The sequence below is a fragment of the Ceratotherium simum genome, chromosome 18 (genome assembly GCF_057802395.1).
Source record: "Ceratotherium simum simum isolate JZ-2026a chromosome 18, ASM5780239v1, whole genome shotgun sequence".
NCBI classification, from domain to species: domain Eukaryota; kingdom Metazoa; phylum Chordata; class Mammalia; order Perissodactyla; family Rhinocerotidae; genus Ceratotherium; species Ceratotherium simum.
Window position 1 is genome coordinate 23,705,255 of NC_141917.1, and position 19,365 is coordinate 23,724,619.

Genomic DNA, 19,365 nt, shown 5'->3' on the forward strand with positions numbered 1-19,365 from the left:
CTTGGTGGTGGTGGGTAGTAGGCAGTGAAGAAGGGCTGTGAGTAATCACCATTTGGAGGGTGGTGGAGTCAGGTGATTGACTTTCATATAGAAATTCAACACCAAAATCAGAGATCCTTCAGGATTACATTACTTTCCTTGAGAGTTTGACAAATGTAATCCATTGATGTGGAAAGCTTTGGCGTATGCTTAGGAAAATAAGAATCCAGGCTAAAAAAATCATTTCTAAACATGTTGAAGTAGCTCATATACACAACATATTGAATAGTTGTAGAAGATGGTCTTATCACTCTTATTTAGTGTATGCACACACACATATGTACATACACACACATTGTTTGAGTTTTTCAAAATCTAGCATACAATTCAAAATTTTTCCATATGATGTTGTCTGACTAGAAACTTTTATATTGAGTGAATTGAAGAGTGTTTTGCTTGAAATTATTCTTAAAATAATAATAATTAATTAATGTATTATTGTTATTAAAATTATTTAGCTTCCTTGTTAAGTAAAAAATTATTTTAACAAAACTCATTCTCCAAAAAGCTTTCAAATGTCATTATCTCAAAAAAGTACTTGAATAAACAATTTTTATGTAAGGTTAATCTGCATTTGTGTATATATTTAATTTCCTAATATTTCCCATCATGAAAATCAGGACTGAAGATATCTGGTGGAATGTCAAATTTTATTGTAGGAAATTGCTAAAAGATTTGCCTTGTTAAGGAAGGAAATTGGCTTAGGTCAGCCTGGTCTCAGCTCTAACAGTTTTTCCTATGACCTTTCCTCCTGACAACTGTTTTTTGCAATAGGTAGGGAATTCCTCTCAAATTGATCCCCTATCTGTTCTTGAATCATCAGCACTTAAAAGTCTTGCCCCTGTTCACTTTGTTTCCTTTGCCTTGTGATTTTCTCCGTGTATCTGCTTTAATGTCTGCATTAGTATTCTTTAGAGGAAACAGAACCAAACTTTACCAAACCAAAGAGAGCATTAACTTTCATGAATTCATCCTGGGCTCCTTAGGAATTTAGTGGTGGTCTTGAATCTCCCTTCAGTCTAATATCCATAGTAAAGCTGGTACATTCTTGGGCATAGCACAAAATAATAACCGGTTTATATCAAAGTCAGTTTAAAATCAGCCCATTCTGAAAATTTCCTGGGCTGGTCATGGCTGAGGCATATCCACAGACAGTCTGTAGGAAAAAAAATTTGGGCTGTAAGGAGTGGTACAAAAAAAAAAGTCTTATCTCTCATAACACAATAAGTAGTACATAAATTTTGCAGCCAGAGCAAAAGTAACCATTGCATACTTTTCCTTCTCAGCACTTTTGTGCATGACTGTTCTTTTCAAATCAAACCTTACCTGAACACAGTAGTCTAGAAGGTTGTGACAGGACAAGTTTTACGAGGACATACAGAGTGTGATGTTCTCAGTGCCTCAAAATTAAAAATAATGACCTTTATATTAGATTTAGCTGACATTTTTATGACTGGCACTTGGTAACCCTATCTAAACTTGAAACACCTTCTTTAATCCTACACACATAAAAAACATAGAATAGAAGCAGAAAAATTAAAATATATATACATATCTATATCTATCTATATCTATATATGGATATATATACGATATCTATCTCCCTTATAGACCCAGCCCTGCCAGGTTGTAATGTGATAGAATCTCTTGCTCTGTTTCTCATCCTTTATGCTCTTATTGGCCAGGCTGCAGCAGGACACTCAAGTGCTTTTAATGACTTTTATTACTCCCTCTTATTTTCTGGGTTAATGACATATTGAAAGTGCTAATGGCATAAAATTTTCAAATAGCTCACACACTGTTCATGAAAAAGGCAGTATATTTTACTTTGTATGCATAGAATTTTTTCCCCAGCAGATTAGCTGCAACATTTTGCTGCTTTGCAATTTCTCAATTTAATTGAGAAAATGGAAAAAAAAAAAAAAAAGGGGGAGGAAAGTGTAGTCTCTTAATGTGAAGTTGTAGTTACAAAAGTGGTCACATTCCACCCGCCCCCACCCCCCGGCACTGCGAGGGTCTTACACGAGCTGGGAAAGAGAGTGTGGAGAAGCATAGATGTTGATCCACTACTGCTTGGCTTTTTTCAAATCTGTGATACATATTCCAAGTTGTGAGGACCCACTAATTATAGTAAACTCAGGACCGGGAAATTGTAAGATTCGATTCATAACAGGCATCAAGTTTTTCTACCCTGAATTTCATGAGTCATTTCTCTAAGTGCAAATTATAGAAGAAACATTCAATTAAATAATACTTTAAAAATTCCAAAAATGACAGTTTTACTTGTTTAATTAAAGCGCATCTACATGAATGAGAAATGACACCATTTCTGGTCTGCCTTTTTGAATCGTATACGCTGTTCCTTAGTGTCTTTCACGGTGCAAGGGACATTGGAGTATTTTAAATAACAAAGAGGTTCTGAAGGATGTACAATAAATTAAAGGAGGGAGCAATATAAACTACAGTCAAGTCTTAAGGAACAATAGGGATGACTTCTCAAGCAGGCCTCACAGAATCCAGAGAGTTGTCACTTTGGTTATAGTTTAAGATATTGCTCAACATTAGGAGCCCGTTATCTTGTCGTTTCTAAAGCAGCAGTTGAATGTTACACTAGCATCTCAAATCAGTTTCCTTAGAAGCGCTGCCTGAGCTGGTGCTTTCTGTGAGTCTCGTAGTAAAGAAGTCCTCTCAGGAGAAGGGAACTGAGAGAAGCAGGACAGGGCAGGAAAAGAGGCTAAGCCAGGACGTGGTCTGTGCTAGACAGTAGCTTCAGCCTGGTGCCAGGGGGCACTGTGGAGCATGATTTGCACCAAAGAGGTAGCCCAACTTTAAGCCAGGAGTTAGACTTCTCTGCCCCACCCTCCTGAAAATTACTAGCCTTGAACCTCTGCAGCAAAGTGTCATTCCCCTCTAAGGGGCTAATAAGGGCAATTTTCCAAAGAAGAAGACAAGTGTCAGACCTTGGCAGTCAAGATTTATAGCAGCTGAGGGATGAGTGCACTGTCTTGGGGAAAGGAATCCAATTCGTTTAAATAGTCCCCATTCCAGAGAGGCCAGTTAGGTTAGGAAGTGTACTCTTGATAGACTAGATCATTGACCATGGCCAATCTGTTGATTGATTGATTGCCTTTTGGTCAGGGGTTGACATTTGATATTTAGTAGACATGTGAAATTTAGCATGCCCCAAAGAGAATTTTGGTTCCAACCCTCCAAATTTGCTTTTTTTCCTAGTCTTCTTAATCTCAGTAAATTACATAGTCTCTTGACAAATTCACAGGGAAAACACCTAGAAATCATACGTTTCTCGCCTTCATCCCCTTATTTAAACTATCAGTTAAGCCTTGCTTAATTTTGTTCATTTGATTGTTGGTTACTACTTCTAATCCTCCCCCACCCCATAGTATCTAATGTCTTTGAATCTAATGGCCTTGCCTATCTTGTACATCTCACTATAATCAAAGTCAAACATGTTTCTCGTTCAATGAATACTTATTTAATTAACAAATACAATTTTGGAAACCTCTCAAAGATTAATCTCTATATTTAATTTTTTATAGGAATACTCAAAAATATCTATTTATTATGACCAATCTTAAGTGAATAACTGCAGAAGTCAAATGTTGCTTCATATTTCCTTATCTTCTTTATACCAGGTTTTAGTTCATCACAAACAAAATTGTGTAAATATTCCCTCTAGTGCTTAACTCTTGGTCTGTGATCATTTAATTACATAGATTCTGAAAGTACTTCTTAGTTCTTAACTCAGCTTCTTTCACTAATCAGGGTGTAATTTTCAACTTAAGGCATCCCACAGGCTCGGAAAAGATAAGCAAAGAAGAATTCATTAACAATCTATAATATTATGCTATGAAAACAGAGAGCAGATTTTTACGTCTCTGTGGAAAGTACATTACAATTTAATTTTTGCATTTGGTCTCTAAACAAGAAACATAATTCACACAGGGCTGTGTTCTTTCTGAAAACACATTCTAATCCTCATGCCGGGAAGTCATTCCTCATTTTAATGCTGGCATGTTTGATGCATTAACACATAGAACATGGAGCTTAGATTTCCTGCTCCTCTCCTATTATGTCACTTAGTCTTCTCAGGAGATACCTGTCTTGAAAACATATGCAAAAAAGACAAATGACAACTTCAAAGACAGATGCGTTTTTGTTGTGTTTTCAATCTAAGACGTATACTGGACATATTGACACTAAGTGAAGAACGTAAAGCTTACCGCCTTCCAACTGGGATCACAAAGAAAAACAACACAAAATTAAACAAGGAAAATAATCTTTGAATATTCACATTTTAATTACAAACTTAGAGAAAAAACCACCTTTTGAAATACCTTCCGTAAAATCACAGTGTTAGAAAAAAGAACATAAATGAAATTAAGTTGCTTGAGCAGCAGGAAACTCAATTTTAAACAGAAACTGTCAGACTGATCTCATCCATCTTTCCAACAAGGATATCAATCACTTTTCTTCCCTGCTTTCAGTGTTACTTTCCTTACTTCCAGCTGCTTGTGTTGGTATAGGTAGCTGAATTTCATGGCTTCTGCCTTACTTGTGCTTTATTCTTCAATCTTTCAAAAGCTTGTGTAAGGACAGAAACAAACATACCATGTTGCCCATGTTTGTTCAATAAACAGTCTTGGGATAATTAAAAGTAAAAGTACCATAACACTCAGAGAACCAATCTCACTCCTCTTGAATGGGAGATATTTATAAACAGGCAAAATAAGTTGATAATATAAATGTCATACATATTGTGTTGTCTGTTTACACTTTTTCTGTTATAGAAATCAATTGTGCTTTCTATCATGAATTCAATTTCTAAACCTAGAGGTCCTTGTAAAATATATATTTTAATGTATGTAGCTTTATATATATAATGGTGTTGATATTGATATATATACCTCATCTATCTATCTATATGTAAATGTTAAACTCAAAATTTAATTTTAAAACATAAAAAATTTTTTAGCCAAGAATAGACTTGGCTGCTAGTGATTTTAATTATTACTTTCCCAATCACTTCTTTTTTAGTTTCCTAAATAAAACAACTTTCTTAAGTAGGAATCCTACTACTGAAATGCCAAAGCACAATTTATTTTTAACAGAACTTTTACCATAATTTGTTTTGTTATACCAAGTCTGTGAGCACTGTAATAATGACTTCAATTCCCTATGCTATCCTAGATCCATTTCTGTATTTCATAATAATAATGGTTATAATTTCTGCCTGGGTTTTAATGGCTTAAAATAAACCAACTTGGATTTTCAATATTCTAATATACTAGAGTGATCTTTCATAATAAGAATAACACGTATTAAACATCACATAATAAGAAAGCAAAGAAACGCAAATTACAAATAATTACATTTATTCATTAAGAACATTCCCTAAAATACAAAGGGTAAAAGATTTAAATATTGCCCCTAATAATAATAAACTTATGGACTATAGCACTTTACCTTTATATCTGAACCTATAAGTTATTTAACACTCATATTTGCATTTTTCTGAATACATAAATGTAATAGACAGAAAAATGTGATTAGATTGTGCTGCCACTGACACCATAGGAAGAGGAGAGAAAGTTTCAAGAAGCAATGCCTTAGTCAAAAGCTGTGACGATACCAACTAAGCTATCTCTAGAATGCTGATTTTCATGCTTTGCTCTTAGGTCTGTCTTTCTTCTCATTTGATATGTTTTGTGCAATATCTCAACATTTCTTCTGGCTTCAGTCCCCAGGCACAGGACAAAAATTCCTTAATATTGGTCTTCAGAACTGCTCTTTTTCTTCATATTGAATTTTATAAAGCTTAGGTCCTCTTGGACATAATCACTTATATGTTCTACCATGATGTGTGTCTACTAAAAATACCCCACATATTTCGATTTTATTATTTTTATTTTCAAACTCTTAGGTTTTGTGATTTACAACTTTTTTTTACTATCATCCTTTATAAATTTCACAACCAATATCACTTCTCAGCATCTGCAAATAAGTGAGACCATTTAATATAGGTTTTGAATACAGATGCCTACCTGTATTCAATTCTCTTTAATTCAGCATGCACAAAACTGAACTCATAGTCCTGTCTCCCACAAAATGGGTTTGTTTCTGTGTTTCTTTTCTCACAGAATTATTTTCCATTCATTTAGATACATAAGCCAGTAACTATGAAGACATCCTTCATTCTTCCTTTACCCTAAACCACTGCATATTCAATTAACCCCAATTTCTAATAATTTTATCCTCTAGATATCTATCAAGTATGTCTAATTTATTCCATCTTCATTGCCACTGCCATATATCAAACCATGATTTATTTCTTGGACTATTAACATATACTCAAATAGTTTTTCTTTCTCTCTTTTGTGTCCATCCATTCATCTTTCACACTGCAGTTAGGGTGGTCTTTCTGAGATGCATTTATGACTCCTCATTTCTCTTGATTTTAGTGTAAACTCCATGACAGAATTGTTAATGTCCTAGAACATGGTTCCTTTTACATCTATACTTATGTCTGGCCACAGCCTTATGTCTGGTCAAGCCCCATATTCAAGCTATAAAGCACATTTTTCAAATCCTTAAATATAACAAGTTCTGTATTACATTTCAGTTTTTATGTACACTCTTTCATTTATGTAATATGCTCTTTTATCTTTTTTCCCCTACCTCCAACGACTACCACCTCCTTCTTGTTCCAGCCTCAGATTCATCTGGAAAGCCTTCTAAATCTGATATTTGCACTCACATGGAACCCTGTATTTATCATATGAAATATCATACATAATACCCTGTAATTTTTCTGGCTACTTATTTATGCCTCTCCCTTCTCTTGAATTCATCAGATGCCAGTGGGCCTGTATATCCTGCTTAACTTCATATCTGCAATATCTAACCTAGAGCCTGGTGTACTTTAGGTAGTCAACATATATTATTTGAAAAATAAATATGTTCTAAAGAGTATATTTAAAATTAAATATATCCTAAAGAAATAATACCTATCACGTATGCATGTATGTACCCATATGGGCAGGCATATATATATATATATATGAGCTGTCTGATTGTAGTCTGAAGATAAAGAAATTGTTTCCAGCCTAGAATTCAATAAAGAAAAAAGTAATCTCTTTTATTTTGCTGCGAACTGTCAAAAATAACTTTCATTATTTTATTCACTGAAAATATTGCATAGCGGCCACCAATCAAGAAGTTACAAAAAAACATGTAAGAGTAATCACTAAAACAGGTTTAAAAAACAGCACCTACACAATTCAGTGCTAGTACTACTTAATCATCTTAGATATGCAATTCCAAGGTTCTATTTTTGTTTATATATTTTGTTTTTTCATTTAACATGTATCATTCACACTTGGAAGACAAAAGCTGGTATTTATTCACGAGAGTTAACTTTAGTGCATTGTTTAACTGTCTGTATCCTTCAGTTACAGCTGTAGAAGTTGTTTTCCTATTAATTTCTAGAAAATAAAGTAGGCAGTAAATAACAATTTTACAGCAATGTTCATAATTATATTTTGATGGGATCACATCATTTTTTTTCTGAAGCTAAATCATTTTTCCCATAAAATATTACTTTAAGAATAATAAAGCGTCTTCATATTTTTGATCAGCCATTCAATTAAAATTAAAATGTTTATACCAAATGCCATTATGTTCTCTGAAACTTTCTGGATAATGCAGTTAATTAAAGAAAAAAAAAAAGAGTTATAGGTTTGCTTTGACACTAGAGGTTCAAATCTTATATACACAATAGTGTTTGAAATTAATAAAAGGAAATATATAGAAGTGTGATATAGTCTGTAAGTGAGAAAAAATCTCACCTACTTTGCTACATCAACATTAGCAGTTTTTTCATTCCAAAGAGCACAATTCTAATAATAGGAGTAAAATTCAATCCATTAATGTAATTTACACATTTAAAGATGTTTAGGTCTCCAAAATAATCTCAACTTTCAGACACTGCTTATTGCTCAATCAAAAGACAGAAAGGATGCATTTTCTTCCTTAGTAATAGATCCTGAATTTCTGAGATAAGGTTTATGACAATGTTCTTAAGGAATCTGGGTCCCTCCTCCAGCCTCAGAGGTCAAAAAGAATTAGTCTAACCTAATCAATTAATACTTGCCAATGACACATAAGTGGAATCCTATCTGGGACTTCCAGAGTTATTCCTCTTAGATAGAAAAAAATTAATTTGAACTTCCCTGCCTGCAGAATGCTTGGTATGTATAAGTAAGAAATAATGTTATTAAGTCATTTATAAAACATATTGTGAAAATACACCTCATTTTTACTGCCATTGAAGTTGTTATGTAGAGAAAGCATTAAAATGTTACACATTATATCGATCTTCTTTTAAAAATTTCTTTCTTTGAGATTATAATGAGTGTATATTATTGAGGGAGGTAACATTTTAAATTTATAAAAATAGGTAAAATCAAGTATCTCAATGCTTGACTACTTGGATGAAAATTTAAAAGAAAAGAAAATACATTTTTAAAAATTTCTTTATAAGCATGAGCACATTTTTCAATATTGAGCAGATTATAGTTGTCTTTCATCAGAATAATAACTGAACAAAATGCATGAAATAGTTTTGTAAGTTTAACATCTTGTTTTTTTATTTTTTTTTCTAAGGAAGATTCACACTGAGCTAACATCTGTGCCAATCTTCCTCTATTTTGTATGTGGGTTGCTGCCACAGCATGGCTGACATGTGGTGTAGGGAGCTGTGCTCGGGATCCGAACCTGCAAACCTGGCCCGCTGAAGCGGCGTGCACCAAACTTAAGCACTACACCACAGGGCAGGACCCAGTTTAAGATCATTTTGAAAAATTTTCTAATTTAACTATTAATGTTATTGCATAGTTCTAGGAAGTTTAAATCAAAAAGAATTGCCTCTGGTAAAAAAGAATAGAATTAAAAAGATACATTTTGAGAGCATAAAATTGAGTCCCTGTACATGAAAAAAAATGCTTAAAGTTTTCTTCTTCATATTCACAAATATGGTCAATCTAAACTAAAAATATTTTTTGTTTTCTTGTGTTTATGGAGAGGCCCATCATGCTAGGAAATAGAACCATTGGTTATAGAGTTCATAATACAGCTTAAGTTTCTTAAAAATAAAAGGAAGATAGTTTAAATTTTAATAAAAAATATATTTAACACCATTCAATATTCTTATTTAAAAAAACAAAGATATAAAATATTGTGAGGAAAAGAGTTATTAAATATAATAAAATTAATAACTAGGTAATAACTTCTAGAAATATATTTCACACCACTTTTGAAGGTTGAGAAACTTGGGTCAAGAAAGTGTCCAAGAATAGAGCCAAGATTTTACTTAGAAAGAAGTTCTGAGTCAATCTTCTTAACAATTATCAGTCTGTTCAGATTTTCTATTTCTTCACAAATTTAGTCTTGGTAGGTTATATGTTACTAAGAATTTACCCTTTTCATCTAGGTTATTCAATTTGTTGATATCTCTTGTAAGTCCTTACAAGTCTCTTATGACCCACATGTTTTCTTTCTGGTTGTCAGGCAGAAGGAACAATGGCTCCATGAGAAACACTCCTCACATGGCAAGGTCAAGAGAGCTGGCAAAAATTTTCCGTATGTTTTAAAGCCTCAGCTAGAACTGTACAACCATATTCCTTTAGTTAAAGCAAGTCACTTGGCTAATAAGCCCAAATTTTCTCTAGCGAGGGGCATTGCAGAGTCACGTATTTATGGTCGAGAGGAAGCAAAGAGTTAGGGACAATAATCCCTCCACCACAGCTGCTTTACCTCTGCTTCCAAAGGGAAAACTGGCTTATTAAAATATTCTTGTAGACCTTCGCTCTGTCTGAGTTATTCCAACACTGTAGTGCTCTTTTGGCTTTGCACATCAAAATTTAGGATTCTAACATTTTTCCCCTTGTCAGCAGTATACTCCAAAACCCATGAGTCTTATAGAAGGAGTAACACAATTATTTAAATGACCAACTTCACAAAGCCAACATTTTTTCTCTTTCTAAAATAGATTTTTAGTTAATATTTCTCCACAGAGATTTATCCAAACTGAACTTAGATTTTGACATATTATATATTATCACGACTTATGAAAAAAGGGCCTCTAAAATATTGAATCTTGGATAGTGGTTATTCTAGTCTTTAAATCATCCACAATCAGCCTGTCTCTTAAAGACAGTTATAAAAATTATGCTGAGATATTTCAGTGTATATGTATATATACATATAGTTATGAATTAAGAAATAATATATATTGTTAAAAGTCATGCCTAATAAAATTAATTTACTACACATGTGCAAATGTATTCCTAAGAATATATTCTTAAAATATATTCTTTTATGTCTTTCTAAAAAATTTTAACTTGCCTTAACCTATGCATATTATATTCAGAACAAAGTGAGATATATACATCAACCCACTTTGGATGGTGCGCTTTGCTGATCTGGATCATTCTTGGTTAACAGTGTATATGGAGCTTTCCCCATTTACCTTGTAACATCTTTCAAAAATGCTTTTACTCAATATATATCAATGCGAGGTAGAAACGTCCCGCAAGTGTTGTTTCCTCTAGATATAAGGCCTTGTATCAAAGAACAATTTCAGAATACATTTTTGATGTCTTGCATTTCTCAAAGAGGGAATAGAATTTCAAACTAAGGCTAAGGCCTAATGCATTACTATATATTACAACAAAAGGGCAAGTCTTTTAGAGATTCCTGCATGCTTCATTTTCTTCATATTTTCTTATTTTACAGGTTTTCAAAGGCAGTGCAATTTGTAGGAAATTCTATATAAGAGAATGTTAAAGGATATAGTATTAAAAAAAATGTTTTCTTCTATATTTTAGATAATATTTCACTTCTCTGAATTAAGGCAGCATTCATCTTTGTATTGGAAAATACCAAGTTCTAAAACTAACTTAAAAAGGTTAAATTTTTTCAACGGCAACAACTGAAGTAATTTAGTGTAGCCGTAAGATAATAATTGAAGGCAGAGAAAAGTGGTAAAATCTAAAATATTACATTCAGTGGGGACAACTGAAGGTCATGTTTAACAAAAAATAAAATGTGCAAAATGTATAAGGAGACTCAATGAAAATAGCAGAGAAAATCTGCAGAGTGTATTAAAGATTGGCTATATATTGACAACACGTTATTTTTAAAAATAGATTAGTTAAAACAATCCATTTCAGACACAGTAAAGAAAACATAAACACAGAGACATTCACTAACATAAGACTTTGAGAAAATATTTTTCTTAGAAAGCTGTACAAGTCAGTAAAGGACTATTATTAATGAAATTAAGGGAGTTAATATAATAATAGTAAACATAAAATAAACACAAATATAAAATTGACCAATTAAAATAAAGTCACATAATGAATTTTTGACATTTTTAGGGATAGATTTCACAAAGGAATATATATATAATGCCCGAATACAGTAAGGGTTACACTTAAACCCTCTTATCACTTTCTTCGTATTGTGTCCCAAGACTAACCAGTTGATGTCCTATCTTTAATGACCATTCACAGATAAACGACACATTTATAACTCTAGGTTATATTTACTTATATTTACATACATTGGATATATTCTTATATATTCAAGTAACTACTGCATCTTTCCACTTCAAGATCTCAAAGACAGTTCAAGCTGAATACATTCATCATAAAACTTCCAATGTTTCACACTGTAGTAAAGGATATAGCTTTATTCTGTTATATAAACCAGCAATGTGTCATCCTTGACACCTCTCTCTCTTTAATCTCAGTATCTATGTCATACCATATTAACTGTCAATCATTTGTATTCAAAGAAAAGGCATTCTTTCCACTCGCACACTAACCCTCATTCTCTTTAGCCTGCACATAGCCATTGAGCCAGTACTTATTTGTCCCCTTTTCTTGCTTGTATCAGTTATTTTGAACGTTTCTCAATCACTATCATCAGCATGGCATGTTATCTTATTTCTCTTTTTTAAACAAACAAACAAACCATGATCTCATTTCCAGGGATTTATGCTAGTCACGTAAATCCTCTCCTAGTAAAACCCCTTGAAAGAGTTGTCCACTTGTGAAAGGCTTAACTTCTTTCCTCCTATTCTCTCTTGAACCCACTTCAGTCTGGCTTTGCACCTCCATTTTCCTGAATCTTGTTCTGTCAAGGTCCCCATTGCCCTCCACATCGTTAAATCTAGTGACCATTTTCTGGCTTCCTCTTACTCAGCATCAGCAGCCTTTGAAAGATGACCACACATCCTGCTGCAGGAAACAGTTTCCTTTCACTTGCACTTTCTGGGAGATCTGCTTGCTTTGTTTCTCGCTTCTCTCTCTTGCCATATTGTTTCGGTGTCCTTGGCTGGATTCTCCAATGTCATGGATCTTCATGTTGCACTGCCGTGAATTCTCTTTTTTAGATTGGGACACTAACTCCATGAGTGACTTTATCCAGTTCCATGGCTTTAAATATCAACAATAGGCTGATGACTTCCAAAGTTCTGTCTCCAGGCTAACTCTCTCCCCTGAATTCCTGTTTCATATATCCAGTGGTCTTTTCACCATCTTTATGTGGATAACTAATAGGCGCCTCAACTCTGCTCGAGAGAGTCTCCCCAAGTTCATGGAACATGATCATTCTCTTAATTATATGCTTTTATACAACCATTCTCCTGTCCTATATTTTTTTCTATTCTTACCTATTAGACTATAATCCACTCAAGGACATGGATCTATCTGCTATTTTCTTACTATATATTATAAGCACTTAAAACAATAGCAGTCACATAGTGGGTGCTAAATGATTATTGGTAAAATGAATGAGTGAATGAATTTACTGATCACTTATTAAGGAGAATAATGAAATTTACTTTAGATTTCAAGATAAGAACATCACAATGAAAATGAAAGTTTAGGAAAATAATCAACTACTTAGGATAAATTATAATTAAATATAGTATCTAATATTGGGTTGTTTAATTTTACATTGATAGATTAATGTATAGAATTAGGGCTATGGTATGTTTTAGAAAAATGTTTGTTAATATATAATTATTTCACATGTATCATAAGTAGAAAAATATATAAAAGGTGGTAAAATTATATTATGCTTAATTAAATTTAGAAACCATAGATATTTCAGATTAAATAAATTGAAGCCAAGTGCCATAAAATTAACTCCCAAGATTATATAAAGAGTTTATGACAGAGCAGAGACTAGAACGCAGATGATTTGTTCCTAAATTCAATGATTTATTAAGAGGTGAGACATAATGGTTTTGAGAAATTGATAATACGTTGATTAAGAAAAAAATAGATAACGGTGGTTTGAAAAAATATTTAGAAAATAAAAATGTAATATAACTCCAGTAAACAGTTGGCAGAGACTTTTACTTGCCCACACAAATATTCCTTCCTCTCTTCCTCCTTAGTAATAATAACCCTGTACGTAGATGCAGCAGTATTCCAAATTAATAGACTATACTTCTCAGTCTCTTGCTACTAGATGTCAACTTGTAAATGATTCTGACTAATGACATATGAGCAAAAGTTGTTTAATGGGACTTTTAGAAATAGTCTTTAAGTATGTAGGCCCTTTACCATTCCTTATTACCTTTCTTTCTTACTGCTTCCTCAAATGCAGAAGTAGTGATGTAAGTTCCAAAGGTTGTCTGGGACCTTGGAGCGACTGAAATTAAAAGCCATTTGCTGAGGTAGGCAAGGTAGAAGGATAGATGAAACCAATGTCCTGATGACTTTGAGGGTCATCCTACCCACCCTGGACTACCTGACTTGGGAATTCTTTTATGTGAGAACTAAAGTTTCATCTTATTTAAGCCAGGGATATTGTGAGTTTTTTCTTTTATGTAGTTGATCCTAATTGATTTAGGATTTTTAAAATTACATAAATGACTAAGACATATATATTTGTTATAAGGAAAAGCTTCTGCTCTGAAGAATTCATAAACATGATCATTTTGGGAGGGTATCAAGAGGATTGACCAATTTTGATTTTATTTCACATTTATTTTAGTTCATCACATGTGGCATAACTTCTTATCCCTTTAGAAGGATCTCAGAAAACAGAGTTATTTACAGTGCTGTTCTAAATATCTGGAGAATCTTTTTGCAGCACTTTCTGATAAAGATGGAGAAGTTAGGATAAAAAAACAGACAAGTATGCATCTTAACATTTCAAATATTCACTCGTTACACTTGTAGCCCATGCTTAGTGTATCCCTGATTCACTCATTTTCTCTTTACACGGACACCTTTGTTTCCTTATTTTCATGTTGTTTCCTTATTCTTCAACTTCTAGGTTAGAAAGACAGCTTAATTTTCACCTTGATGAACTACCTGTGGGCATTTATTGGTCTTATTTTAACATAATTCTACATGATCAAACAAGTGTACTCCCCCACTGTGTCTTTATATAAACAATCTAGATGACAGTGCGAATGACACCACAGTGTTCCATACCAGATGGAATAAGATAAATTACTTGAAAAGAAATAAGAACATTGAAAGTGAATGCACACAAAAAGCAGAAAACTTTATTTTTCTTCCCAATTAGTACTTGAATGACAAATCTTACTTTTTGGTTATTGAATGTATGACTTTGCGTAAATAACAAAAAGCACAATGCCCTGATGTATCTGTTGCCATTGCTATTATGGGAGAGAAAAGGCAAGTGAAATTAGGTCCCATTGTTACATTTCTTCTCCTAAAGGAGGAATTATCAGTTCAGAAAGCCAAGAAAATGATAAACAGATGTATTTACATTCATTATATAATTATGTGTATATAATAAAATGCGTCAATATTAATCTATTAAACTTTCCAATTAATTTTCCTCTTATAGTTTAGTGAATATCATTGAGTTCACTCAAGTTTTAGAGTGGTAGAGAGGTAAAGATAGGTGGTAGGTGTCACTTTTTTTTTAGACTAGAATGCAGGTGGAGAAGAGTGCTGTGAGAAGAAAAGAGACTTAGGTATGAAGTAAAACAAATGGAGAAATGGTGAAGCTTTCACTCTTCATCTTTCATTCAACAAATATTCTTTGAATGTCTACAGTATACCAAATACTATTCTGGGTGCTGGGGATAAATCAGTGAACAAGACACAACCCTGTTCTTAGGCGACTTGTAGAACAGTGAATCAATACTAAGACTGAACACAAGACCAAAGGGAAACAATCACTATGGATTATAACTTAGAGGACAATGGAGCAGAGAGCAGCCATAGCAAATGCTATGCGAGGAAGCTCAAGGGTTCAATGAAAACACAAACATAGAGGGATACTATCAGTAGGTAGATCAAGGAATTGAAGGGACTCTTACAAGAATAGACAACAATGATTACACTGACTTTAATAGAATTTCAAGGGTCAAGGTATATCAGTTGACATCTGCTCACAATTACAGTATGTTTACCAGAATACATTTAAAGATAGTAATGTAACACTGAAACACTTTTATATAGAATAAGCTATTGATTTTTTATATTAGAAATAATTTCAGATTCTCAAGAAGGGATAACTGCGAATAAGCTCTACAAATATGTATTTTGTACCAGCCCTAGATTATCAATAACCAGTGCTGTGGTTAGACTGACCCTTGTGATTCTCATTATGATTGCAAGACGTTCTTCAGCAACAACCATCAGGAAACTTTGAAAGCATAAAGGTTTATTACTCACAGGACCTGGAAATTACCCAGCACACCTGGGGCCACACAATGAGGTTGAGGGAAGAGAGGAGCGGGGGAGAGTGGGGGTCGGAGGAGAGGGGAAGGAAGAGGGAGCGAGAGAGACAGAGCACACAAGACCTGGGATTCTGCTTTTATTAGGGTGGAGGGTGGGGCCTAGGCTTGTTCTCTATTGGTTAATTTAAATCAAATAATAGCGGAAATTGAAAGTACAGGAAGAGAAAAAAAGTAGCCCCAATGGTTAGTTATTGAAATCAACCAAGATCTCCAAAACAAAGGAGCCTCAGTTCTGGGAGCCTGGTTCTTTGTCTAATCATGTGGTTAGCAATGTGTTTATTTGAGATAGCCCTCTTTGAAGTGGATGCCTCTTTAAAATGGATGCCTTAGCAATCAAAGCTTAAGTTAGGCACCTGCATTTCAAAAAGGAATAAAAAAAAAAACACTGTAAGGTTTACACTATGATACGTTAACAGATTTTAAAAATCTATATTACGATATATTTCTCATGATGCCATGTGACTTTAAGTACTTGCAGAAGTCAAGTTTTGAAGTTTCCAGAAATATGAGAATCAAATTCAATAATATCAGCTTTAAAAATGCTACCACAAATAGCTAATTTTGATTTAGTGCATAGAATAGGCCAAGATCTAAGTGAAGTGTTTTCTAAATTTTTAGCTCATTCAGTTCTCACCACATTCTTAAGTAGTAATTATTGTAATTATCCTCATTTACAGATAAAACAGATTTAACAAAATTAAGTAATCTGTCTAAAGTTATATTACTGGAGTGTGAGAAACCTTTACTAAAACAGTGTTTTGGCTGTGCAATCTTTGTGATGGGTCCTTATCACCGTCCTGGGAGACTGAGATACACAGTGGGGGAAAATTTTCTAGGGGAGATTCATTCTGAGACAGTGGAAAATCTGTATCAGTGTAGCAAAAGTAATCTTAATAATTTTATAATGTTTATCTTATCAATATAAATAAAATTCAAATCATTGTATAATATTTCTGCACTGACAACATGTCTGAAGCAATCTTTACTGAAAATGAGAGGAAGATTGGGATGATCCCACCTAGAATATACATGGTGTACATAAAATAGACTTTTCAGGACCCTGGAGAATATTGCAAAGACATGATATTATAGCCTAAAGACTACTGATATTGTAGCCAAAGAGACTGAAATACAACAATAAAGCTACTGTAAATGACATTCCAGATATAGTAAAATGTCATTAAGAAGAAAACATCTGAAAAAGATATTTTACAGATGAGCTGCAATTTAAATTCCACGAAAGTAGATATCCTGAATTCATGTATTGATTTACAATTGAACTACTTCGTGCCTTATCAACTCTTGGGAACATGTTCCAGGATGAGTAGCACGGTTTATTACTTTTTTAAATCAATTTAAAGATTGTTTTTGGTTCCCCTCCACAATTAGATGGTATGATATAATGCCATTTTTTATATAATATGAGTTATATTTAGTTGGTAAATATTGTTACTCAAAGTTAAAACTCGGTGTTGCAAAAGAACTAGGATTTTCTATTCTATTTATAATACTTATTTTTCTGTTTAGAAACAACAGAAAATTACAAAAAATATAGAAAAAGATAAAGAAAAAAATTTTAGGGGGCCAGCCTGGTGGCATAGTGGTTAAGTGCATGTGCTCCGCTTCAGCGGCCTGAAGATTAGCGGGTTGGATCCTGGGCGCACATGGATGCACCGCTTGTCAAGCCATGCTGTGGCAGCATCCCATAGAAAGTAGAGAAAGATGGGCACAGACGTTAGCCTCGCCAATCTTCTTTGGCAAAAAGAGGAGGATTAGCAACGGATGTTAGCTCAGGGCTGACTTTCCTCACAAAAAAAAAAGAGAGAGAAAAGAAAAGAAAAAAATTTTAGAAATCTGTATTTTAGCTTGAGTTTCTCTAGCAATCTTCAATACTTATCATCTATATTTCTGAGCAATTGCTTAAAAGTTATATCAGTGTGAGTAGCACATTTATTGAACAATCATTTTTAGGGTTTGAATTAATATTTTCTTTCCATTTTTTTTAGCCGTAGTCATTTTTTCAGGGTTTCTCAGTGAATAAAATGTGCGTGAATTTTGTGTGACACTGTCAGAGTCATTTAACACCAAGGCTTTTTAAGATATTTGCAAAGTAGTAAGTTCCCACAAGGTATAAAATCTGAAATTGGTGTTAATTGCCCATTTTCCAGTAATTATCAAATCATTACACTATGTCAATATTTTAAGAGCATAAAAATGCTATGCAATGTTCAGGCAAACAGGGCATTATTTTGTCACTAAACTGCAAAACCATTTATTAGAAACATTATAAGTATCTAAATATATGTTTAAATAAATAAAATATTTTTTTAATGTGATTTATTTCCAACAGGTATTATTTTGCTGATAAGAAGCTAAATTTTGAAGAAAAAGTATTTGGCAAAACAGATTACAAAACTATTGCTTTACATGAAATATGACAATCTATTTTAATTTATACATATATATATTCAATTGACACAAATATCCCTGCAGAATCTAATTTTGGGGATCTGGTTTGTTTTTTGGAATTTTTTATTTTAATACTCTGTGCTAATTTCCTTATATGCTTTTGGACATCTATATTTTCTCCTTTCCTGTCTTTACCCCCAAAGAGATCCATAATAACTAACTAGCTGGTGCAGGACACATGAACAGCCTACTGTTATTTTTCATGAAGAACAAAAATTACCTCTGAATTTGTATTTCCCAGAACCTTGCTTTGTTCAAAGCTTTCTGTATGTGACTTTTATTTACCTGATCTTTTTAAATTTCCCATCCTTGCATTCTTCTTCAGTTGTGCTAAAAAAGTCTCAGCCTCTCTATGTTTAAGATATGAGGCTATTTCATTTCTTTACAATGTCTTACAGTTACTGTTTTGCTTTTTTAAAAACCTTTTTTTTTTCTATTCTGCCAAATGAAGTGTTTTCTGTTAAATGTTCTTCAAACTTAAGGAATGGTCAAAGCATTTGGAGAAGAACTTTTACTGAACTTGTTTTTCAATTTGGTAGAGAGGTGCTGCCTTGACGATAAGTAATTGCCAGCAATATCCTTTGAAATTAAATGGCTTTTACTTTCTTTCAGTCTTTAGTCACATCTGAGTACCTAGAAAGTAAACACCTGTTGCTCATTGCAATGTTTGTATTTTTAACTTAAGGAACTTACCTGAAACAATTCTTCCCCATAGAATCAAAAGAGTGCATTTATAAGTAACTACAGCTTTTGTTTATGAAGATAAGTGAAGCCTAAGTTTGCTTCCTTATAGTATAGCTAATACTCAGAGAGACATATATGGGAAGAAGTTAGTAAGATATAATGCCATTTTCGTTTGCTTTCATTCATATTTTTTTTTTTTCTTTTGTGAGGAAGACCAGTCCTGAGCTAACATCTGATGCCAATCCTCCTCTTTTTGCTGACGAAGATCTGCCACAGCATGGCTTGACAAGCGGTGCGCTGGTGCGCGCCCAGGATCCGAACCTGCGAACCACGGGCCACCAAAGTGGAGCGCGTGC